Below are 26,095 nucleotides of genomic sequence, written 5' to 3'. Positions count from 1 at the left end.
GCAGTAGTGCATGGAGACTAAGAGCCTGGGATCTGAAGTCAGACAACCGTGGATTTAAATTTCTACCCCATTCCCTAGGGACTTTTGCATACTGACCTGTAATAAAATCATGATCCTGGAAACAGTGCAACCATACTCTTCGCCTTGCTCTCTTCCAGCTGTCTGTCTCATCTTGTGCTCTGGCCGTGGTCTGGGTCTTCTGGTTGATTTTAGCTAATAGCCTCAGGAGGAAACATGGAGAGTGTGATTGTGGGGTGTCTGTCTCCCTACTTTTTGCTTAGATTTTCTTTAGACAGGGTACATCTTTCTTAAAAAAGGAATTTGCTTGGAGGAAGTCTCCCTTCTCTTGGTTCTCTTTCTGGATTTTAGAGACCATTCCCATCCTTCCAATAGATTTAGGGATGGGGATGGTCCCAGCATTCCTAGTAGCAAGATACTGTGTCAATCCTTGTGATCTTTCACACAGTGTGATCTTTCACACAGTGTGATCTTTCACACTCCGCTAAATAGTTTTTACTTAATGTTACCCCATGTAGCCTAGTTTGAGTGAGTCATCTGCTTCCCGTTGACACCCAATGAATAATTTGTGAAGACTCAGTTTCCTTCCTGAAAATGGGCACAAGCATATTATTCATAAGTGTGAGGACTAAGTGAGACATTGAACTTAAAGCATTAATTATGGTGTTCAGGAAACCCCTGATGGGCCAGTGATATGCCTCAGCTTGTAGAATTGACATGGAAGGAGAGAACTCCATCCTGCAAGTTGTCCTCTGACCTCATCATGTGTGCTGCGGGTTCCTTATGCATTCATACATATGTGATACATACAACAAATTAACAATTATACTTATAGAAAACACTGGATAAGTATCAACTACTGCAATTGATAGTAGCAACAAAATTCATTTTAAGATAAGTTCACCACTATTTATTGTATTTAAAAATTCTGCTTCCCAACATTTATGCATACAGAATGTTTTATACATTAGCTTTTGGTAAGATATGAGCTTATGAATCTTTTTCCCATAAGTCTCTTCATTTAAATTGACTGATATGTTTCTTAGACAATGGCTAGTAGGCACAACTAGAGGAGCATTTATTAATAAACATGCTGAGAAAAATTATACTTTAAGTAAAGATGTGAGTCTACCCATAACACAGTTCAACTACCATACACACATGGAAGTAAAATGAACCCACGGAGAGATCTTTGAGACTAGAGGGTGTAGCTCAGTGGTAGAGTACTTGCCTAGCATGCACAGGGTCTAGAATTCCATCTCTAGGACCACCAATAAAACAAAACAAAATTGCATATGAAAAAATAGTACTTCCTCAGGACAGGGGTTTATCAACAGTTCAGTTATTAAGTAGTTTCTACATCCATAGATAGAAAAGCAAAAAATAAAATAAATAGAATAAATAAATAGAATAATCCAAACAACTTGGCTCCAGTAGGAGTCAGTAAGCTGAAGTCACAGACATTAGCTTTCCTCATCTATAATTCTGTTGTTTATTTCAGTTGATATTCCAAGCAGCAGAGGCTGCTCAGTGGCCATCCCAGATGGCTGCTACCTAACACCTGGAGCTTCACTCTGTCATCTCAATGCTGAGCATGGCTTGGTTAAAGGAGGAGTTTTAGACATCTCAGGAACAGATGCCAGACAGCACTCTTCTGTTTTAGCAGAAATGTGGTTGTCATAGGCCACCACAGTGAGAACCAGAGGACACCATGCTGATTAACGGGAACCAGATGCTCCGGTAAAGGAAGCCATGGATACATAGGAATTATTTTCAGCTGAATGACCTTCAATTGTCTCCCTTAATGTCGAGCCCTAGTTGGTTGCTGTAATCTCTTTCTGGATACTTAGGGAAGAGAGCAACAAAGAGGGAGCATTGTAGAGTGATTTATGGAGATGCACACAGGGGTCACCTGTGGTATGTGAGAGAGAAAGGGAAGGGAAGGAGAACAGAAGGAAAGAAAGCCAGCGAGCACACAAGAAAAGTTGAGAGTGATCAAGACAAGAATCACTGGAAATGCAGTTATGAGGGGAGAGTCCCGGCTAAGAGCCGCAAGTCCTGGGTTCCAGTCCTTATTTTAGCATTGACTCATTGGGACATGTGGAACCAATTTAAAAATATCTTCCATATTAACCCACCCCCTTAGGCTCATTATGCTAAGAGTCTTTCACTGTTGCAATGGGGACAAGTCTCTGTAAATTTCTTGGCTTCCAGGTATCTCATTAAACTACAGAGTAAGACGATCTGTCTTTCTCTACTCACAACTCCAGGCACCGATTGCTTCATCTTCTCTTTGTTCTGGCCCATACTTAAGCATCCAGAAGGCACAGAACCACGAACTTTCTTGAACTTTCACTTGGGCCAGCTTTTCCTTTATTGGTACTTTGGTAAGTACTGCATTTTACCTTTCAAAAAATGGGTGCCATGGCAAGAAGTGAGAAAACTGGTTTTTGGAAAATATAGTCCTGAAAAGAAGACTCACTTGTAGACTTAATCCATATCTTCCACTGAATTTTGCTGAATTATTTTCAATTTCAACAGCCATGAAAACATCTTCATCTGACTGGGTTTTCAAGCTTAGGCCTTTTCTCAGTCTCTTCTCAAGCTCCGTTGCAATTCATTTTGTTCCACTTAAAGACAAGTCCTCTCCTTTCTGAAAATCTTGGTTGGTGGTGTCTCTCCCTCTGATCACGTTGACTATTGTGTAGCAATAACTAACTATTAAGAAAGCGGGGAACGTTTATTTTAGGAGCTGTGACTGAGGCCAGATTCTACCAACTTGCTCCTTCCAAACAAGCACATCTTTTTGCCTTCTCATTTAATGGATGTAGGTCCTCAAGACAGATAAAGTACAGTAGAGCATAGCCTCTACCCTGAGCATCTCACAGAGAGCAAGAGCAGGGTGCTCAATACCAAATCTCTTAATATGAATTACTATCTCCAATTGCATTTATTTCCCCACAAAATAGCATAGTTTCATTAAAATATACAATTATACATATAGTTATAAAAGATTTATCCTGTCTCTGTCTCTGTCTCTCTCTCTGTGTCTGTGTGTGTGTGTATGCACATGCATGTATGCATGCACATGAAATTTTTATCTGTTGCTTTGCTGCTGGACACCTGGGTTGGATTTATAACTTAGATATTATAGTTCTGTAATAAACATTAGTGGCAAGTGGTATTTTGACTTGGCGCTATTTAGGTAAATATTCAGAAGATATTGTAGCTGGCTCATGTGGTGGATTTATTTTTAGTCGTTTGCAGTAGTTTACATTCTCACTGGCAGTGAAGAAGGGTTCTCCTTGGAACACATCCAAGAAAGCATTCATTGCTTCAATAAACAGTTCTATCAATTCTTTCCTCCTTGTTGGTAGTATAGCTTTTGCATCTAAACGATTTCCTCAAAGCACACAAGTATGTTAGTATTTTTTACATCTTAAAAATGAAATACATTTATTTCTTAGTATAGACATACCAGCCACTGGACAGCTTTAAACAACCCTCCCTCCAATTCCTTCTATGTAATGTCCACTCTCAAATTGACAACTAACCGTGTGTGTGTGTGTGTGTGTGTGTGTGTGTGTGTGTGTGTGTGTGTATGTGTGTGTGTGTTTGCATCTACACACATATTGCACACATACAACAAATATATATGAATTTATCCTGAGAGTCTGGTTTTTGTTTTGTTTTGTTTTGTGTGTGTGTGTGTGTGTGTGTGTGTGTGTGTGTGTGTGTGTGTTGTGGTTTCAGGGTTTTTTTTGTACAAACGATTAGGGATAATAGAGGCTGACTCTTTTCTTGGCAGCTCTCAGTTGCTTCTAATTATTGATCTAGGGGTGTGATCTCATGAGCCTTACCTTTAGCATCTGCATGCCTATTGTTAATAGGGTTGTTTAGATTTTGTTGCTGCAGTCATTCATATGAAAGACTATTTCAAAGTAGACTTCCTGATAACATCTCTCTTGGAGTATTTCAGCTTCATCTTCCATAGTTGTAGGAGCTGTGATGTAGATGTTTCTGTACAGTCATATCTACATGTGTCCAGTTGTGGTTTTCTTCAATGGGCTCCCTTTGCTGCAAAGAGAAGTTTCTCTGATCAGGGGTGAGAGCTACACTAATTTGGCAAAAGTGATCTACAAAGCCTATGTTTATTGTATTATAAAACCTTAAAGCCTATTCAATAGTGCATTTTGAAAATTTGGGTATTTGTTTCAATTTATCTGAGTTCATTATGCACAATCTAAACTCTACAAAATCTATACCTCCAGACACATTTAATTTCACACGATCTAACAATACTCAAACTGAATCCCCAAAACAATCAATTTTGTGCTGGAGAGGTGGCTCAGAGGATTAAGAGCACTGACTGATCTTCCAGAGGTCCTGAGTTCAATTCCTAGCAACCGCATGGTGGCTCACAATCATCTGTAATGGGATCTGATGCCCTCTTGTGATGTGTTTATACTTACCTAAAACAAACAAATAAATTTTTAAAAAGAATATATTTCATAATTTGACTAACTCTAACTTATTTATTCTTTTGAGAATTTCAGCATTCTTTAACTCTTAAACTCATTAATTTTTCTTAATTTAATATATTTTTACACATCTTTCATTTAGTACATTATCATACCCTGCATCTCCCTCCCTAATCTCTTTCCTGGGTCTTTCACAAAGCAGTATTCACCCTTTCTACCTTGCTTCTTATTGCTGCCTCTCTTGCCCTAGCTCCTATCACCTTAGAACCTCCCTGTTTTTCCAGTTACAGAAGCCTCTTTCTAGTTTCTTGGCCTCTCCTTTTATTTACTCCCACCTGGATATGTCTATTTAACAGTGAGAGACTAGGATATACATGTGAGTGAGAATATAGAGTATTTGTCTTTCAGAGCCTGAGCGACTTCATGTAGAATAATGTCTTAGTTCTTGCCTTCTTGATTGCCATGACACAGTCCTGTAGTGACCCCTCCTCTTCTAGTAAAATTAATCTCATAAAAACCCAGATACTCTCCTCTACTTATTTTCTTAATGGGAATATTTAGTCTCACATTTTAAAAATATCATTATGCACTACATTACAGAATTGATGTGTAGCCTTCTGCCTTGAATTTCAAATGCTCATGTAACATCTTCATAGATCCATAATATATAAAGCATTGAATTCATAATCGCAATCTAAACTTGCCCCTCTGTTGTCTTCCCTGCCTCCCCATCTTTCTGGTTGCTTGGACCAACAGTATTGAGTCATTCTTGACTCTTTTCACTTTGTATCTTATTCAACATGAAATCCTGTTGGCTCTATTCTCCGAATGTCCTTAGAATCAAAGCACATCTCACTATCTTTATGACTGCTAATTTGAGCCAAGACATGCTTTCCTCTCACTTGGATTACTATAATTGCCACCCAAGTGGTCTCCTTGATTCCACACTTGCTCTATAAACTCTATTTTCAGCACAGAAGCCACAGCCATGCTTTTAAAATACAAATAAGATCACGTCAACTTTTGATCTAGACTCTCCAGTAGCTTCATATATCAGCCACTCAAAAAGCTAACCCTTGCAATGAAAGAGCCTTGGTAATCTGCTATTTTTATATTTTTAGAAGTCTTGTCTTCTTGTATTCTCTCTCTAAATTACTGCCCTGGTCACACAGGTCTCATCTTTGTTATTCTAGAACACAGCAAGAACATCCCTATCTTAATGAGCTAGACACTCTACCTGAGGAGTCTGCCCTCACATATCCTCATAGTCCACTAATGTGTTTCTCTTTGTTTTTTTTTTAATTTTGTACCTCAATAAGGCTTGCCTTGACTACATTTTCAGAGTTGGAAATTGCTACAAGTCCAACTTCATTCTTGTGAGTCTCATGACTATTTCATTTTTACCTATCTTAGAGGATTTATTACTATCAACTACACTGCATAATTTGTTTAATAGTTATACTTCAAAATTAATATCTTAATTCTTAAAGTGAGAGTGATGGGAGATGGAGCCTTTGAAAGCAGTCAAGAAGGACCTTTATGAACAGTGGTAATGTCCTTGCAAAAGGGGCTTCTAGAATCCCTCTACCCTGAGAGGACTGTTCCATTTTACCCGTGTTAGAGGACTTATTACCTTTAACTACGCTGTACAGCTTGATTAATCATTGCATGGATAGTTTCTTTTCATTTTCTATATCACAAAAGGTAGTAATTTTCTTTTTAAAATCAATTTACAAAATATTCTAAGCTCATAGACAACAAATAGTAGTTGTCCATTAAATACATGCTTACTGGAGAATGATTTGTGAAGGATATCCAGAGAAGGGAGCCCATACCATTAAGGGAATATTAATTCTATTACTGTTATCTTCTTTATTGATGTGCCCAACAGAGCTTCTCATAGTCTCTTTGAGACCTAGGAGGAACATATGGAAGAGTTATGGAGGAAATGCTACAAAGGTGACATTTATCTAAAGTCTTTTGTCATAGTAACCTCACAGGAAGAGATTCCAGACCTGAAGTCCCCCAATTTTCTGATATTTTCTTCCACATATATATTCCTCATTCTGCCATGGGAGTCTATGTATGACTACTCGTTCACACATAGTGGCTCTTGAACCAATGGCCATCTTGTATCTTTTCCTCACACCTGCCCCTCCAGTGATCCTACAGTGATACAAGTATCACTCCATAACTGGATCTCACTACAATCCTCCACAATGGCTCTTATATAACACAATGTCAAGTTTACTAAATGGACATTTATCCTATTCTATATCACTTCTGTGGTCTGGATGTTTGTATCCTCTCAAAATTAGTACCTTAATCTCCAAAGTGATAGTATTAGGAAATAAAGACTTTGGAAGTGGTCAGGAAAGACCTTTACAAAGAGTGTTAATGTCCTTATAAAAACAAGTCCCTAAATTGCTTGCCACTCTGCTATGGGAGAACACAGTTATCACCTATTAAACAGGAATAAAATTCTTACCATACCAAATCTCTTGGACTCCTCAACCTCCATTCTTGCTAGAAATAAATTTCTGTTATTTATAAGCCACCTCGACGTTTGACTATAGTAGCCTTAATTGACTCAGACAAGCAGCACAACATTCCGACTGTCATATTCTTTTTGAAGATGGTTACTAGTATTTATAGTGACATGCAAACTCATCTCCCATCCTCATATCTTAGGCAGCTCCCAAAGACTGCTGAATGGAGTCCACATAATACACTTTAATAATACAGGCTGCCTGTAATCGAAGCACACTAACCTCTATAGTCTCACTTCTCACTTTTCTCCAATTGATACCTTGGACTTTAAACAAAAGTGGGGTTGGAAGCTCATTTAACAGACACAGATTTTTCATGTCTATTCCTTTCTTATATTAATTCCATCTGGGGTGCGCTTTATCCCCACAGTCTCTTTAAATTCTATTTCAGGCTGACCTAAAATCTCATCTTTCCTATGATTTCCCCTGAAGTCTCTTTTAGTTTACCTTCTCCAAGCTCCCACGATGTATTGCTTGCACCCATCCTTCAAGCATGATCAGGCTTGCCTTCTATTGCATTTGTCCACATGGTTGCTTTTGCTTTGCCATTTTCCCCCCTCACATAATCTATACAGAAAGCATTCCCTCATAAAGCTACAGTTGGTTCACATAGCTGAGCTTCACACTTCTGAACTCCCCAGGGACGCTAGTTATAAAAGTCTGTTCAACAAATACTGAATCCCAAGTTTCTAATTATCTATTAGCCTATTAAACTCTAACTCTCTTTCTCTTGAAATGTTTTACTTTGTATGCGTTACCTTTGCCTCTGATTCCACAATTGATCTCCTCCTTTGACCTACACAGTGATAAGAGTGTAAGTTAATAAGGGGAGATAACAAATCATGTTCTCACTGAATACTCACTAAATTAGTTCGTGTATCTTACATGCATAGTTATATGTTCTATTTATAATACTTGTGTATTGTGGGCAAGTATGGGCAGATCATCAGAATGCCCTTCATATGTTTCTTTTTTATATAGTTATTGAGCTCTGTCAGTGTTAAGGGATGAACCATGCTTTACTGTTTATCATTAGAGACCAGGAGCACTAAGCACCACACACTGTGTCCCTATTTTTGAATAATCCATCATGATGTAAAACTACACGTCTCAGTATACCTGTAGAAAGGATGGGTGACGTGGTCTATAATTCCTACACTTTGATCCCTTCTAGTTGGGATTGGATTCTTTTTGGTCCAGAGTAGAGTATGTTAATAGTGCATGTTACCCAAAAGAGAGAAACCATACATCATCTAGAACCGGTGGCAATTCAGTAGCATTGTATTTCCATTCAAAGTAACAGAGTGTGTAAGAACTGACTAATCAATCAGAATCTATTGAGCATCTTCTCTGTATCTAACCATGTGCTAAATCAGGAAGATATTGAAGAAAAAACTATTGAGTATTATAATCTATCACCTTTAGCCTACAATGAGCCCAAGTTTAAGGTTAACGTGTTCCTTAGTAAATGCATGCATTGACTCTATGCTTGTCCCAGGCACAGAGCTAGGAAGTGTAAATAAAGCAAACATGTTCGATAGTTCTTTTGAAAATAAAAACCTTAAAGGGGAAATGTACAAAGATTGATGAGATAAGACAGGTTGACTGCCATGGCAGTTTCTATACTAGGAACTTCTTATGAATGTTATGGTAACACCCTGAATGACCGGCCAAAATGTCATTTCATTGGCCTTTAAAGGTTATAGGGACTCCATTGATTTTCATTAGCAAAATGATTTTTGAAATTTAGCCACAATAGAAGGTGTGCTGGATAGTTTTTATGCTAACTTGATATAACCTAGAATCATCTGAGAAGGAATTTCAGTTGAAAAACATCCCCATGTGATCAGGCTATAGGCAAGCCTGTAGGGCATTTTTCTTAATTTGTGATTGATATGGGAGGATCCAGTCCATCACGGGAACCACACACATACAATGTGGCCACTGGGATGGTGATCCTGAGTCTTATGAGAGAACAGGCTTAGAAAACCATATGGAGCATCCGTGACCCCTGCATCAGCTCCTGCTTTCATGTGGCAGTGTTGCTTTTGGTCACTGGTGTTTCATCACAGCAATAGAAACCTTAATAAGACAGAAGGCCAAATACAGCAACATGGTCAGTGAATGGTAGAGTTGGGCAATATAGAAGAATCTCCTTGGGATAGGCAGTTTAATGAAACTCTAGAACTGATTTCCCTCAAGCCAAATCCACTTTGGTCCACAGAGGTTTATTGAAGTTAAATTCTTGATCTGATCATCAGGTAAGTATATAATCATTGTATATTTAGCTTATGCTGAAGAATACCCTAATACAAGATTTAGAGTTAAAACTGGGAGAGTCACCTGTATTAATTTTTATTATGTGAGACACTTTGATCCTCTGAACAGAAGTTATATTGTTATCCTGTATAGCAATAAACCTTCCTTTGCTAGTTTTTGCAAGACATAGGGAAATAAATCTATGAATGTGGACAAGAGAGTCTGTAAAATGATCTGCCTTCGCTTAGCAAAAGGTAGTGAATTCTTTTTAACCAAAAGACAAGTTTCTTGCATCTGGGAAAAAGAGAGTTGGATCTATCTTTGTGTCATCTATCATAAATTGCCAGCTGAAGCCCAAGAGTTGAATATTTATTACAAGCAATGATGGAAGAGGCAAGCGGAGCCCAGTTTTGATTTTCCAGATCTAAGACTGTATTTTTGAACCAGAACGTAGAAGAATGCTTTGACTTAAGCTCTGAGCCAGCTTGATTTGGAACTGTCACCACCAAGAGAGAGCATGTCTGGAACACTGCAGTGTCATTTCTGGGTAGTCTGTCTTTTATGACTGGCTGTGAATTACCAAAGGGAGACAAGTGAATACTATGTCGGATGGAGAGGGGGTTACATGAAATCATTAGCGCTGTCATAGCAAGCAGAAACAAGACCACCAGGCAGAACACAGGACCACCCAACACAAAACATGAGCTCCCATTAGCAACATCGCAGAGACTGTATGCCCTTGACATTTGCATTTCAGGATGTTGAGCCACCAAGCATGCTACAGGATAATTACTGCTTTGTGATGACGTTTAGCAACTCTCACAGTGTGGACCACCAATTCTGGTTTGGGTTTGTTCTTTTTATTAGCACCATCTGAGAACGTCTGTGGTGGAGTCTTCGGTGAATTCCATCTGTCCTGTGGCCAAAAGAATGAAAAGAAGAGCAACTTGGTTTGTTAATGTGGAAGAATTCAGTAAGACTAAGGCCATGACACATGTCTGAGAGAGCTTCCTTGAGATTGTTTTTAATTTTTTCAAACAAAGCATACCAGAACGCTTTACTACCACTTACTGAAGAACAAAGGGCGTGAGCTCTAAACACAAACATCCTGCGTTCCTTCCAGAACTTTCCTGGGATCTTTTAGTCAATGAACCTTCCTGGTCAATATTTCTATTTGAGACCTGGTTGTTTCATGGTTAAAAACAAAAGGAAACAAAAACAATGACAAAATAAAACCTCACCTTTTCCCCCTCAGAGAAATTAATATGATTAGGATATTTATTTAACATTTTTCAAAAGAAAGAAAACAGGAGTCAAATTTCTTTCTCTATCTCTCTTCTTCTCAGGTATTTTTCTTCTCTTTATTTCATTTTTAGTCATTTCCTCTACTGTCTTAGTCTTAAAAACAAACAAACAAACAATTTATCAGTCCTAGTTTCTGTCTGACTTACACGTTCTCTAATGACATTTTTCTGTTCACCCAGGGTGTTGCTTATTGTTGTCTTGTGTTTGGTCTTGATATTGTCTTCTCCACTCCATTTCTCTCAGTCAATGTTTTATTGACATCTATCTAGCCAATTCCTTGGTCATTTGAAGCCCATTAACCAGACCACACTCCAGCTTCTCTCTCTCTCTCTCTCTCTCTCTCTCTCTCTCTCTCTCTCTCTCTCTCTCTCTTTCTCTCTCTCTCTATCTATCTATAATTCCAATGGCTTTTAAGTGCAATTTTTTGAGGTTATTTATGTTAGCTTTGAAAACTGTGGATCACAAAGAGAAGGAAGCCTTGACCTTATGATCTTCAACCTCTTACTTTTCTCATGAGAGCTCATATTGAGATTTCCCTATCAAATTTGTTTGGCATAGTATGATCATCAGTATTTACAACAAAAATAAATTCATTGCTATGTAGAAAGAGATATATTAAATTTTGCTTATACGGTATAAACCTCTAGATTGCACAGTTTCAACCAAAATAGATAAAAGAAGCTATTCCCACCAAAGTCAATCTCATATAGCTGTAGGTATTATTGCCATTCCAGTCACTTGCTCTGCAAAAGCAATACTAGCAAGTTATGGGTAAGATTCTGACCCTGTTACATTCATTCAGAAGACTACATCTTCCCACCCCATCCCACACAGTCAGAACAGACTATAGTGATGGCCCACACAATGTACCACTATGCATAATTGATGAATGACGCACAGCTAAATATAACTAGAGAATTCTGCAAGTCAAAAAAGGCAACATCTTCAAAGTAGGAAGAAAACATTTGTGAAGGACACAGATCTTAGACTTTGGATCCCTGTTTCATCTCTATGTATGTATAAACTGTTTTGGAACCCACCACACATGCCACTATTTCCAGTAACTAATCCGAAATTGAATCCCTTCCTGGAATGTTAAGGTTTCCAAGGACTAAATTATCTACCAGTTACAGAACAATACAGATTTCCCATTAGCTTGCCCCGGCCTCTACTGGCCACCATTTCCTTACTTTTAAGAAACTCCAAGTTTCTCCTACACATATACATTCTCTGGCTTCACATATGTGAATTCGTCTCCTTTCTCACTCAGGAGCTTTCTGTTTTCTCATGCCCTGCATCTCTCTTTCATCCCCAGGGGCTGATCCATCTATTTCCTGTGGGGTAGATGATTGGCCCAAATGTGCACAATTATGATGTTTCCCATGAGATTTGAGGTTGTGGGAGGGAATAGTTCTCAGTGCCTGGTGCACATAGATTGTGTCTCAGGAGAAGAATCACAGAAAACAATTAACTGAGAGTTTGTGGAAAATCCTGGCACATGCACAGGTCTTCGAGCTCCCCGAAGATTGGCTTTCTGCTTTGCTAACCTCAGGATACCGGCCAGCCAGATGCAGAGACTGCCAAGCACATTCAGTGCATGTAGCCAAAGGCCACTCTACTTGACTATCTGGAAATCATTCTTTCAGTCACTTGGGAGGTTCTGGGGCCTCTTTATTTCCTCAGAAACAAGGCCCACCCAAATGATTTCAAGAGCACGTTGCAGCACAGTCTCCGTAGGCAGACAAGCTGTGAAAGTTGGAAACCATAATTCCTTTCCTTCCCCACTGAGCTCAGTACGATCTCTTCCGAGCCATATTGGTGTGCAGCCACCCAAGACCTCTCTTGTGAAAGGCAATGGAACCCAGTGTCAAATTAAATTAAGATGAGCGATCAGAGGAATCTGTAACAACTGAAAATAGTGTTCCCAGCTGAGGACCAGCAGCGTTGGTAGAGAAGGGCTTGCCTCTTTTTTTTTTTTTTTAAATCTGTTGTCTAGGTTAACAGACAGAAGCAGGAGGCTCAGGTCTGCCTCTCACATTCCCAGCTATATTTTCCGATATTTCCAGCGATGCACTGGTCCTGGAATTCTGGAGCCTCTTTCTGACTTTTCCTTTGGTTGTATGGTTGATAGGCTGGCCATATCCAGGCAGAAAACAGAAGCCAGCGTGTGTGTGGGCTGGATAGTTCTTTCATGGGGAGCTGTACTGCAGGAAGCAAAGGCACCAGCATTAAAAAAAAAAAAATCTCATCTTTGATCCGTTTCCTATTCTGCCTTCCTTGGCCTGAAGTGAACCCCCATTGTCAACCAAATTCAACAAATATATAAAACCAAGGCTAATGAAAGACACAAGTATAGATGAAATAAGGTTATATACATTATTGGTTTTTTTCCCTTCCGTTTCTTCCTTTCTATTTCCTAAAACAGAATAATTTCATAATGGTTGTCTTAGTTGACTTTCTGTTGCAGTGGTAAAATAATCCAACAAGAGCAACTTAAAGGAGAAGGGTTTTATTCTTGTTTACAGTTGCAGGGGAGCCAGGGCGGGGGATGGGGAAGGTATGGTGGCAGCAGCAGGGGCTGGCTCATAGCAATGAGTTAAGCATTTTGTGTCATTCTAATATTAAATGGAAAGATTCTGAGTGCTTTCTCATATCTGTGTGGGGAATGAATGAATGTAAATGAAAAATATCATACATAGGATATGTGTGTCCAGTTTTTATATTTCCCAGAATTGGTTCAGTTTTTCTCTGTTCTCCTTATTCTTGTTCATATCATAGGATTGGATTTCATCTTGAAGAAAATGTTTTCAGCTTCTCTTTCTCCCTCCCTCTCTCCCTCCCTCTGTTCATCCCTCCTTCCTTCCCTCCCTCCCATCTCATATTCTCTCTGTGGCTACAGTTCTCCACCAAAGACCAGGATACCTGGACTCATACCCAGAAGTCTTATCTTAGAGCACATGAGTAGTCAGGTCCATACCCTCGTTCTGTTGAAGCCTAAGAGTAGAAGACCTCATCCTCTCTGCTCAGTGCCTAACTTCTTTCCCTCTCAAACCCTAGAGACAGATATTTGCCCTTGGAATGGGGCAGATTCCTGCACATACCCTGACTGATTTTGAGCTTAGCATATAACTATTAACTTACTGTTTATTAATAGCCTAATAAGTTAAGAGTTGTGATTTCCTTGACTTTCATTTAGGTTTCCTTCTCTTTCCATAATTCGTTCTTCTACAAGCACAATCTACATAAATGTGATGCATCTTTTCAACATCTCTGGGGAATAGTCTCACACTGTTTTCTTCTCTCCCTTTCAATCTTTCTTGCAACTGTCTAAGATAATGTTTTAACCTTTGCATAAACATGAAGATTAAGAATAAACCTAAGCTTTTATCTAGACTCAAACAGATGTTCCATGGCATTTCTATATTATTAATTTTTGCATTCATTAATTTATTTACTTTACATCCCAATCACAGTCCCTCCTTCTTCTCCCTTTCCACCCTCACAACCCGCATCATCCAATTTTCCTCTTTCCCTTCTCTTCAGAGAAGGGGAAGCCCCTCATGGGTGCCAACCCACCTTGGCACATCAAGTCACAGAAGGAATAAGTGCATCTCTTCCAAGGTCAGACAAGGCAGCCCAGCTAGGGGGAGAAAAAACAAAGGCAGCCAACAGAGTCTGAGTCAGAGCTAGCCCCTGATTCAACTGTTAGGAGACCCACATGAAGACCAAGCTGCACACATAGGCTATAAATATGTAGGGGCCATAGGTCCAGCATATGTATGCTCTTTGGTTGGTGGTTTAGTCTCTGTGATTCCCCATAGGGTATGGTTAGTTGACTCTGTAGGTCTTCTTGTGGTGTCCTTGACCCCCACCAGCTCTCTCAATTCTTGCCTCCACTCATCCACAAGAGTCCTCAAGCTCTGCCTAATTTTCGCTGTGGGTCTCTGCATCTGTTTCCACCAGCTGCTGGACAAAACCTCTTAGGAGACAGTTATGCTATGTTCCTGTCTGCAAGCAGAGCAGAGTATCATTAATAGTGTCAGGGGTTGGCTCTCTCCCACTGAATGGGTCTCAAGTTGGGCCAGTCATTGGCTAACCATTCCTTCAGTCTCTTCTCTGTCTTTATCCCTGCACATTTTGTGGGCAGGACAAAATTTGGGCAGGTTTTGTGGGTGGACTGGTGTTACCTTCCCTCCACTGGAAGGCCCGCCTGGCTATAGAAGGTGGCCATTTCAGTCTCCTCTGTGACTTTTGAGAAGATGCTCAGTAAATACCAATAGAATTTAGTTCATCCTGACTGAGGATTTATTCCTTATTGCATTATAATTAGCAGTTTACAAACACCAACAAGGCAGTGTGCTGTTTCTCACCATCCACTGCAATCCCAGTTCTCAACTGCATTTCTCAGCACTTCATGAGCACCTAGTGTAGGACATACTTTGCTTGATGCTGGGTTGTAGTGTGGTTTTGCTTAGAAAGGCATGTTCTTTACTTCCATTCTTTACTTCCAGATCTTGTGGTCCAGAGGGGATAAAACTGAACATAAAACATGTTAGAAGAGCCAAGCTTTGCTCTGCTTCATTTCTCAACATATTCATAGTTTCAGGAGCTGTGCCTTTAACAGGAAACAAGTATTTGTTGTATCTATGAAAGTGTTTTGATGGAATGGCACAAGGAATGGACATAGAACAACAGAACAATGGCTGAGAGGCAAATGAAAGCATGGCCCCTCAGGAGAGCCACACACCATCTTCAGTAGGGATGGTGTATCGTGGAAATGCAGGCTGGCATGTCTGAGTTGCTCTTGTTTTCTGCTGGATCCCTTTTACCCATTGGAACCTTCACAGACTCCTCTCAAAGCCCTACAACAAATGTTATGGAAGAATATTATTCAGCTCCTGTTTCTCATTTCAACTTCATTTAACCTGAACTGTTACTTGAGAACTGCAGTGGAACTGTTCCTGGCCCTGCATAGCTTTGATGAGAGACAAATGACCAGACTCTGGGAGCTGAGTTCAGCTGCCTCTGAAGGAAGAGTCTGGCTTTCCAGAGTGTCCCTTCAGCTGCTCTTAAGCTCATTCTCTGAGAATAGCTGAGAAGACTTCAGGTAATAAATAGCCTGGAGACTTCAACTGTGGTGTAATAATAATAATAATAATAATAATAATAATAATAATAATAATAAAAATATAAGACAAATTTCAGTGAAATGATCAGTGGGTAAAACAGAGGAGGTAGAACTGAAGACCCTTGGGAAAACACTGTGTTCTCTGGCTAGCCCATCAAAAGAGGAGTTTTGGAAGGACTAGAGCATAATTTCAGAGATTATGACTACTTGAAATTCTAAGTACTTTTAAATTACTGGTTGGAGGTTCTGAAGAAATGACTCATCAGTTAAGAGTACATATTCATTTTTCAGAGGATCCAAAATGGTTGCCAACAGCCATGTTTGTAGTTAACAGCTACCTGTAACTTCAGTCTCAGGGGGATCAGATGTCCTCTTCTGGCCTCCATGGGCAATTGCACACACATGTGCACATACAGGACACATGTATATAAACATAAAACAAACACACAAGCAAACAAAAACAAATTAGTTAGTGATTGAAAATTACACTGGAGATGATTCCTTAGAAGTTTCAAGAGTCTCAAATTATTTCTCTTGTAAAACGTCATATGGATCTTGCATTCTAATATCTTTGAGTGGCAGATGGAGCAACAAATCAATGAAACTCAAGGTCTTACAGCTGCTTTGAAGGTCAGTGCTTTCTCTACTAAGTGTGTTATCTCCTAATAATTTGAAACACTGCTCTTCTGCTATTTAACTTATGGATAGAGGACACAGAATCACATCCCCTCACCAGTCACTTAAATGTTTATCGAAAAGATTACTCTTGATTCTGTAAGAGCATGGGAAAACTCCACCAAGAAAGGAATGGAGTCAGTCAACACAATTCTCTTGCATTTAGTTTTGTTACTTTCCTGTTGTTAAAAAATATTAATTAATTAATCCTTTGATCTGGGGAGCCCAGACTTTTTGTCACTATACATGCTTTACTAATGCTGCAGTCTATTACAGCATTGGATTGTCAAACATTAGGAGAACTTAGAAAATCAGGGACTCTACTTGGCTTGAGCTATACACACATCTATCCTTACCATGCTCTTAGCAACCTGGAACTCTTTCCTCCATGGAATTTCGCATATGGCCTGATCCAAACAATACAATAGGATCCTCCTTTCAGCACCCCCTTGATAACTTCCCCTTTGTGGTCAAGCCCATCCCCAAACATACCTTGAAACTAAGAGAAATAGAATAATCCAGTCTGAACTAGTTTTGGGGACATGGAGAGTAAGGCATACTGAACTTTTAGGAAAGATACTTCTATGTACTATCTCATGCCTATGCATAATGGTGTATATATTGATAAAAATCAAATGCATCATGGGAAAGAACATGATGAAGAATTATGTAATGCAAACCCATCAACCATGGCCAGAGGACTACTTCCACTCTATACCTAGCAATTGACTCTGTCTTTTCCTAAACCCACAGAAGGAAACCTGGGGCAATTAACAGGGCCCTTGAGTGTGCTCACTCAGGCAGACTGATCATCTTTTGCATCACTTTGGCTCTGTCCTTTCACTTTGCTGCTGAATAAAATTCCTCTGATTAAAGACTAAGCTTTAGTCAGATGTGCACCATAATTCTTGTACTTTAGAGAGAGAGGTGGGGATATTGTGAGTTCAAGGCTAGCCCGGATTACATAGTAAGGCTCTAGTGAGCCCACTTCAACAAAATAAAACACTCTATTGAAAGGACAATTTTATGTGAGCTTCATAGTTCCATTTCGGGCCCTTTTCCCTTGTCACTGACAAAGAAGCTCTGGCACCTGGACTGATGAACATGGATGTGGAAACCCCTGGCTTAATATGTAGCAGAAGGGAAATATGTATCGAGCAAGTAATAATGGAAGAAAGGAGGAGATAACAGAAGAAAGGATGGGGAAAATAAGACTTGTAAAAATCTTTATCTTGTAAAGCTTTAAAATGGAAAACAGTGGACCACAGATTATGCCCCTTAGTGCCCTCTGTATAATATGGAGACAGAGTTTAGCTTTGGAAAATTATTCTATCTGCAGTTAGTTACTTAAACTGAGAGTACAGTCTTAAATTTGGTTTCAAAAATATTTTGAAAACTTTCTTTGTTGTGATCTTCTCTTACGCATTTGTATGACTGAAATAATAGCCTATAGCCAAAATATTGTGTTAGAAATATTTTATATGCAGTGTCATTTTCCAAGTGCCCGATCTACATCAAAGCACATGGAGGTATAGAAATGGGTTTTAAAAAAGAGACTCTCTGTAGTCTGGTTTCTCTTCATGTGGAATAAATCTTCTAAAAAGAGAAGTACTGGTTGAAAATCTCATTTTTGTTATGAAGACATTGAACTTAATCATAACATGTTCTATAAAGTCTGTAGTAGTAGCATTGTTCAATTGTGAAACCCCAGACTTTGCAGAATTATTTTGTTACGTATGAGACTTTGTTACATTTTATGATTTTTTTTTTCACTTTAAATATGTGCTATGCACAGTGACAAGCAGGGAAATGTTTACCTGTACTGTATGTCTGAAGGCTGTAGCTATGACAGGATATTTTCTCCAAGTCCTTTTCCAAAGCATGATTTTAATCCCAGAATCATAACCCCACCAATTTCTGAATTAAAGAAAGATGAAAAGTCTTCCGGGGCCAGGTCCAGTCAAGGGCAGCCACTGACCATCGCTAGGCTAAGACTATGATTGGGATGCTCTCAAGCCCTTCATCACCATCCTCCTTGTGTAAGTCCATACGCATGCAGTCCTGCCCTCTTCCACACATGCATGACACCTATATCACTCCAACCTCTGCTATTATAGAAAGAATCCACTTGTTTCTCAAGTTCTAGCCAACGACTACCTTCTCCATAAGTACCGTCCCATCTACTGGCTTGATGGTGCCATTCTTTCTCTAAAGTTCTAAAGTAATTTACACTGGTGTGTGTGTGTGTGTGTGGGGGTGCATTCTGCAATGCATAGAGCCTTTGGTGTGCATCTACTCTCCCAGCACTGTACTGGTTTTGTTTGTTTGTGCTGAAATCATATCTTCCAGTACTTAGCACAATGTCTGGCACATTTTATGCCCAGACACTGTTTAAAGAATAAGCAGTCTGAAAAACCAGGTCACAAAACCACACGCAAACCTGACTGCTTTCCATCTTGAGTATAAGCAGCTAAAACAAAAGCTGTAGTAGCAGTTGACATGTGTCAATGTTGTGGTGATGTCACATACTGTCAGTCACCGGGGCAACATACAACTAGGGTGTGCCTCTGTTTATTTCACTGATGCAGGGTTCTAGGCAGAGAGGTTATAATTTGCTTACATGGCATGATATGGTAACCAAAAGAGCCAGGATTCAAACTCAGGCAGTCTGTCTCCAGAGCTCTCACTTTTAATTTCTTTACAAACATTTCACCCCCTTTAGCCTTGCCCTGTGTATTCCAAATAAATGAAGTCTCATGTGGGTACCTCTTTGCCAGTTAATGAAAATATTCATTCCCTCTCTTTTTTAAAAGACCACATGTGTTGCAGTTACCAGCAGTGATTGGGGCTTTGGCCATCCTCAAAAAGAGAGCCACAGTGTCTGCTTGATAAAAGCCATAATTTTCCTGACCTGCCCTGGGCTGGCTCCCTCAAAGAAAATGCAGGCAGACACTTGGCAACTAGGTTCTCCCAGACTCACAAGCACACGGCTATGTTAGTGTTGGCAGTGGGGGACGGTTTGCTTCCTCCCTGCTTCATGAACTGTCACATCAACCTCTTTGATCCTCCCAGGGTCTCACGCATGCCAAAATCATTACTCCGTATTATTACTCTGTTTCAGATAATTGCCAGAGAAAATGCTAAGGTCAGTAATGACCAAGGTAGGGAAGTCGCTCTGTGCACAGTATACTATGCACATATTACAGACTCAGGAAGGCTCCAGGGTGGAGGCTCTGCTTATTTTTGTTGTACCAAAGCCATGAAACAGAGGGAAAAGGCAAGAACAGAAATGGATACATCTGGAACAAGAGCCAGGCATGATTTACTCACATTTTTACCTGACCTGAAATTGCTTATTTAGAAAAAAGAAACATTATAAAGTCTCAGGAAAATGTCATGAATCAGAGCCAGCGTGATTTCACATTGGGGCTCTATAAACTGCTGATCTTTTTTAAGGCAAAGAAACTGTCCAGGAAAAACCAAAGGAGCCAAAGGTAGCCCTTGCCACCATGCCCATCACTATAGTAACAGTTTCACAGCTTGCTACTTCTGATGCCAGCACAGGAGCCCCAGACACTGAAGGCTGCATAGGAAGGAAACCTGCTGGTTCAAGAGTGGCGTCCTTCCCACTAGTGGGGGTAGGGGGTGCCTATCTGAGAAAGCAACAGACAATGACAGCAGACTTTAGATGCTCAGGGTCACTGTAAAAATCTCTTTGGGATAACCACATATTATATCCCTGAAATAGACAACTATGAAAACCAGAGAAGAAGAAGGAAAATAAAAACTTGATTAAAGCCTTCCATCCTGCTGTCATGGTTCCCATACTGCATGTGTTCATAGCTCTTTTCAAGTAATATGCAAAGTTTTGAAGTAATTAGATAATAAGTGTTATTCTTTTTTTGGATTGGCGAAACAGTGTGACTTTTAATTTTTTTTTCCTTTTTTAAAATTAGGTATTTTCTTCATTTACATTTCCAATGCTATCCCAAAAGTCCCCCGTCCCCTCCCCCCCACAATCCCCCCACACTCCCACTTCTTGGCCCTGGTGTTCCCATGTACTTAGGCATATAAAGTTTACAAGACCAATGGGCCTCTCTTTCCAATGATGGCTGACTAGGCTCTTGAGTGTGCCCTGGCTCGCCAGCAAGAACGACGCTGCAACAGGATCCTTCTGCACATGTTTATTGGGAGAGCTTGATTGCAGAGGCGAAGAGACCCCAAGTCCAGAACTGGTGCTTATATAGGCCTAGGAGAGGCGTGTCTCACACCCGGATTGGTTGTGCATGGGTTATGCTTACCACCTCATTTGCATGCCTACATCTGATTGGTTAACTTCTCTCTCATCTGATTGGTTAATTTTGGTTAATTCTCAAAAACCTCATCTTGGCAGAAAAAACTTTACTGCCTATGTATGCGTGGTGGCCAGTGGTGGCCAGCACCACCCTGCAACGGCACATGTGGCTTCCCACACTAGGCCATCTTCTGATACATATGCAGCTACAGACACGATCTCCCAGGGGTACTGGTTAATTCATATTGTTGTTCCACCTATAGGGTTGCAGATCCCTTTAGCTCCTTGGGTACTTTCTCTAGCTCCTCCATTGGGGGCCCTGTGATCCATTCAATAGCTGACTGTGAGTATCTACTTCTGTGTTTGCTAGGCCCCGGCATAGCCTCACAAGAGACAGCTATATCAGGGTCCTTTCAGCAAAATCTTGCTAATGTATGCAATGGTGTCAGCGTTTGGAGGCTGATTCATCTGGAATAACAAAAAACCTAGGATAGCAAAAAGTCTTCTCAAGGATAAAAGAACCTCTGGGGGAATCACCATGCCTGACCTAAAGCTGTACTACAGAGCAATAGTGATAAAAACTGCATGGTACTGGTATAGCGACCGACAAGTAGAGCAATGGAATAGAATTGAAGACCCAGAAATGAACCCACACACCTATGGTCACTTGATCTTCGACAAGGGAGCTAAAACCATCCAGTGGAAAAAAGACAGCATTTTCAACAAATGGTGCTGGCACAACTGGCGGTTATCATGTAGAAGAATGTGAATTGATCCATTCCTATCTCCTTGTACTAAGGTCAAATCTAAGTGGATCAAGGAACTCCACATAAAACCAGAGACACTGAAACTTATAGAGGAGAAAGTGGGGAAAAGCCTCAAAGATATGGGCACAGGGGAAAAATTCTGAATAGAACAGCAATGGCTTGTGCTGTAAGGTCGAGAATCGACAAATGGGATCTCATAAAATTGCCTTAAGTGTTATTCTTATAGCTACCACCTGGACCATCTTTTTTTTAATTAACTAAACTTTAGACTTTGTTTGATTTCCATTATTTTAATAGCCTTACTCTATTCCAGAACTCAACCCAGAGTAGCACATTACATTTGCTTGTTATGTTTTCCCATTTTTGTTTTTTTGTTTCTGGTTAGGCGGCAATTTATCAGCCTCACATCTCCATTTTCCTACACATAAAACAGCCTCAGATAGTGTTGTCAAGGAAGCCCTCTAGGCTGAGTTCATCTGATGTCTTTCTGTAATTATACTGAGGTTATAGACTTAGTAGAGGACCACAGAGACAAAAACCCTTCTCATCACACCATATGGAGGCATTTCGTACCTACATCACATTGCTAAGTGAACAGAGCCTCTGCTTGGTTGATAGAAAGCGTGTATGTATTTTATTCATCTGTGGTACAAAGCTGCAGCTTTCTCTTTACTTACTCTATCAGTAGGGGAACAAGTCAGTAAGACTGATGCATTTTCTAGATGGATATAGAGAGTAATCAAGTTTTCTAAAATTCTCAAATTTCTTAAATTCTTAAAAGACTAGACTCTTCTTTCCCTGTGAGTTTTATTCTGTCTTTTATTTGTGTTCTATGTGTTCTTATAAACTTTATAGCTTTGCTCATAATAAAATGTTATGATTTATAATGTTGGTGAAATTGTCCCAATTTAACCTAATGGGGGGTTCATTTCTTGATCACTTTGTCCTTTTGGGGGGGGTGCACAAGATGACCTGTTTGTCTCAGTTCTGTACTGCCTCAGTCCTGGCACCAGGTGTGTCTCCTAATATCTATGACTGTGGAATGGCATTGAGGAAGCCATCGATTCATACTTGCTTTATTTGTTGGGAAGCTGAGATGCAGGTGTGAAACAGATTATTTGATATCTTATCTGACACTGAATGAACCTCATGAAGGTCTTAGGACCTGGTTTGAACCTGGTTCCAAATGTCTTTCCTAAATTCCAGTATACAATCTGCAGAATGAGGTCATTTATGGTTTCTGCACTGTCCCAGCCAGCTTGTGTGTTTTTTGAAAATAGGAAGTATATCTCTTATTCTACATTGTGCTGTCTACGGTGCTGGGCACTGAGCAGATGATTGGCACTTGGATCAGCTCTGCACAGCTCCTTTATTCAGCCCCATTCTTCTCTATCCAGGTTGGAATCTCATAGCACAGCCATCAGTGGCTCAGTTTCCAGTGTTCTCAGTGACCATCAGGTGGTTTGCTTCTTCTAATTGCCCCGTTCACTACAGTGGGGGTCAAGTTTGGGCTTAGTGATTTCATCATCTCTGAGCATCACTTCAGAGCAAAATTCAAGTCACAGCTGTTAAGCCCTTTCTCTTTTTCTCTTTTCTTCAAATGGTGAACAGTTTTCCATAACTATCTTAGCAAACATTGCTACATCGCATGCTTTGAAGACAGAAGCCTTCCGATCTTGTCCCTGCCCTCACATTCTTATTTTCTACCACACCTTGCATCTGTTTCCTACCACACCTTGTTTCCTTAGCCAGTACTATTTAAACGGACTTCTCTAAGGCATTGGCCCACTAGTTACTAGGTCTTAGATTTACCCTTCTATTCTCTTCTGTTCTCCTGGCTAATTTTGTTGAAACAAACACAGGTGAACTTCTTCCTCATGTTTACAAAACAATAAGAGACTTTTTGCTTGTGTATTCTTCATGCCATTTATCCTTATCATTCAGACGAAAAAAAGCTCTAATCTAGCTTTTACTTTTCGAAAAGTGTGAACTCACTGACTTATTCTATTTGGATTTTCAACTCTCAAGTGACTTTAGTCATCTGACTTGTCATGGTCCTGGCAGTAAACATCACACGGACGTGTTAATTTAACAAAGTGATGTTAAGTGAAGCCATGTGACCCTGTGGGAAAACTTAAGGGTGATAAACATTGTTGACAATGCATGCAGGCTCTGGCTGATGTAGAAAGGCTGATGAGGAAAGAGCCACTCCAGAAGAGAGCAAGAACCACAGGTGCCTGTGAAGTTCTATGGTCTTCTCAGGGGTAGGTGGGGGGGTGGGGGGGATAAGCCTCTGTTAGTGCAGTGATCCAGAGAGAGGAGACCACCACTTACTTCTCAGTCTCTTTGCCCTTTGCAACTAGTGTCTCCCACTGATTATCATGACCCTAAATAAAGGGAATTGGAACAAAAAACATTTAGTTTACTGAATTCCATCTTTATGCAGGCATAAAACAAGGCAGAGGATAAGAGGCTACAAAGAGATCAGCTGACAAGGTTAAGTTACCATGTGGAACACTGTCCTTGGAACACAACAGATACCATCCTCAGAGCAGTCAAGGGACAGTCAAGTGCAGGCTCCCTGGTGTTCACCCATGGGAGGAGAAAGTCAGGAGGATCATTAGCATCTTGCCTGCCTGTGATTTTAACCATTCCTTCCTGTGCCTTCTCATGAGCTGTGGCTAGTGCTGTCCCCAATGCACATGGCCTTGGAGAGAGCAAGAGAATACAGACAAAGTGGAAGCATACATGTCAGAGGAAGCCATCTATGTAGCTGTGGGAAAGTCTTCATCTGTGCAGAGATGTCAATGATGCTTCTGTTAGGTGGACACCCATGCTCCTGTAAGTAACCTGCACCTATGCTAAGCCCAACAGACTCACTGGCTCACCAAGCTGGGCCTGGTTGAATCCTTACTTTGGTTGCTGTCTGATACCCCATCTGGGGTGAACAGACATTTGATTTCCCAAGGAAAAGGTCATATGCTAGTTACTGCACTTACTTATCTTTTGAGAAGTATTTTATGCTATTTTTCTAAAGATTACTTCCCCTTTGAAATCCATAATGTCACCATTCCCTCCTTTCTTTCACCAGTCCACTTACAAGGAAGCAAATCCTGCTAGGGGTGTGAAGCTGTGCAAAGAAGCAGGCGGGACAGAAACAAGTGATCCTCCTGCCCTCGAGAACTCAGTATCTGGCATTCTCTTTTGTTTTTGCCATGTCCCCCATTTACTTTTGACATCCTTGCAATCTTCTTTTCAGATTTATTGTCTCTCTGGGGAGAAGTATTTGTCCTTAGAGAGATTTTGTTCTCACACAATACAAAATTCCAGATTATCATTCCAGACCCAGATCATTGGCAAAGGGTTCAAGCCCCCCCCCCCCCAGATGTCTACAGCCTTCCAGACTTTTACACTTATCCTCTTGTTTCTCTTACATTTCCTCTTCTCTCCTCACCCAGGGTGGGAACCAGGTCAGGAACGTTTTCTTTGTTCTATGATGTATAATCTCTTCTGCTCATTGATGTATCATGAGTACCAATATTTGGCACATAAGAGACAGTCAATAAATATTTATTGAGAAATGACTGAATCACTTCCAGTGAAGTCAGATGACTCTTCCAAATGCATGACCTTTCTTATTTCCACACCTCTTACATTATCTCTCCTGTCTGTAATCCAATGCTCTCTTGAGACTCATCTCGCAGCATCTCCTCTGAGCTCTCTCAGCTACTATCCAGTAGACATAATCTATTTATTATCTACACAACTGTGTACCTTCTTTGTGTTTCTGCCTTAGTGCTTCTGCTATGCCATCTGTTGGAATTATGAGGATATGATTTTTGTCTTCTTCACTAATAGCACCCAAGTGTCTAAGGCTGATTCCCTCATTCCCATCCTCCATCCACATCTAGACAGAGCTGGGAAAGTGCTTTGTTGAATTCAAGCAGATAAGCATAGAGTCGTGCCCCCAGACTATGCATTGCTTCCTCTCAGTGTTTAGAACTGTACATGGCCAATGTATTTCTAAGTTCTCTTCTCAAGAAAAGGCGTGTTGCATCTTCAGTGATGTAGCTCAAGAGTTAGACAGTATAACCTAGTGGTCTGCGTCAGGTGGCCTCAATGGAATATACCTCGAGGGTTTGCAATTGGATGAACTATCACAGAGGGCTCAGCCTTCTGGATATTTGACACTGAAGTGTCACATAAACCTACATGAATTCTGAAATCTGTATGATCTGGAATTAATAAACTCAGTTATACGAATGAAGTCACATTAATCCACCTCCATATTTCTTGTGGAAACTGGTTTTTTAGACAAAAACAAAATAAAGAATAAGTACAGAGGTCTGAAATAAGTTTCTAGCTAATTTATAAGTATTAGAGGTCTTCATAGAGATGGCTGGAGTTTATTTGTAACTGTTCAGCTGGACCTGTTTTTTTTTTTTTTTTTTTTAATTATGTACCATTCTCCATGTGTTAAATATCAGCAGTCATATCCAGGTTGGCTTCAGTGGTGCTGGTCTGGCTGCCTCCTTCATCCCTCCCCTGACATATGGTGAGGATCATGCTTCCACATCTCTCTTATGCTCTGCCTCTTGGCTTCTGATAGCCCTAGGAAC

At 40.2% G+C, this 26,095-nt stretch overlaps 1 long non-coding RNA gene across 1 annotated transcript in view; it reads left to right on the top strand.

Moving 5' to 3' along the window:
- Positions 1 to 2,191: 2,191 nt before the first annotated feature.
- The window catches only part of Gm32333, an 80,174-nt gene continuing 56,270 nt past the window's right edge, over positions 2,192 to 26,095 (top strand). Inside the window, exon 1 of the long non-coding RNA XR_373658.2 lies at positions 2,192 to 2,405. This is a non-coding gene — a long non-coding RNA (predicted gene, 32333). The remainder of the gene's footprint in view (positions 2,406 to 26,095) is intronic.

Source organism: Mus musculus, chromosome 1 (genome assembly GCF_000001635.26).
Source record: "Mus musculus strain C57BL/6J chromosome 1, GRCm38.p6 C57BL/6J".
NCBI classification, from domain to species: domain Eukaryota; kingdom Metazoa; phylum Chordata; class Mammalia; order Rodentia; family Muridae; genus Mus; species Mus musculus.
The sequence above is the reverse complement of the archived record's forward strand: the minus strand, read 5'-3'. Positions and strand labels throughout refer to the sequence as shown.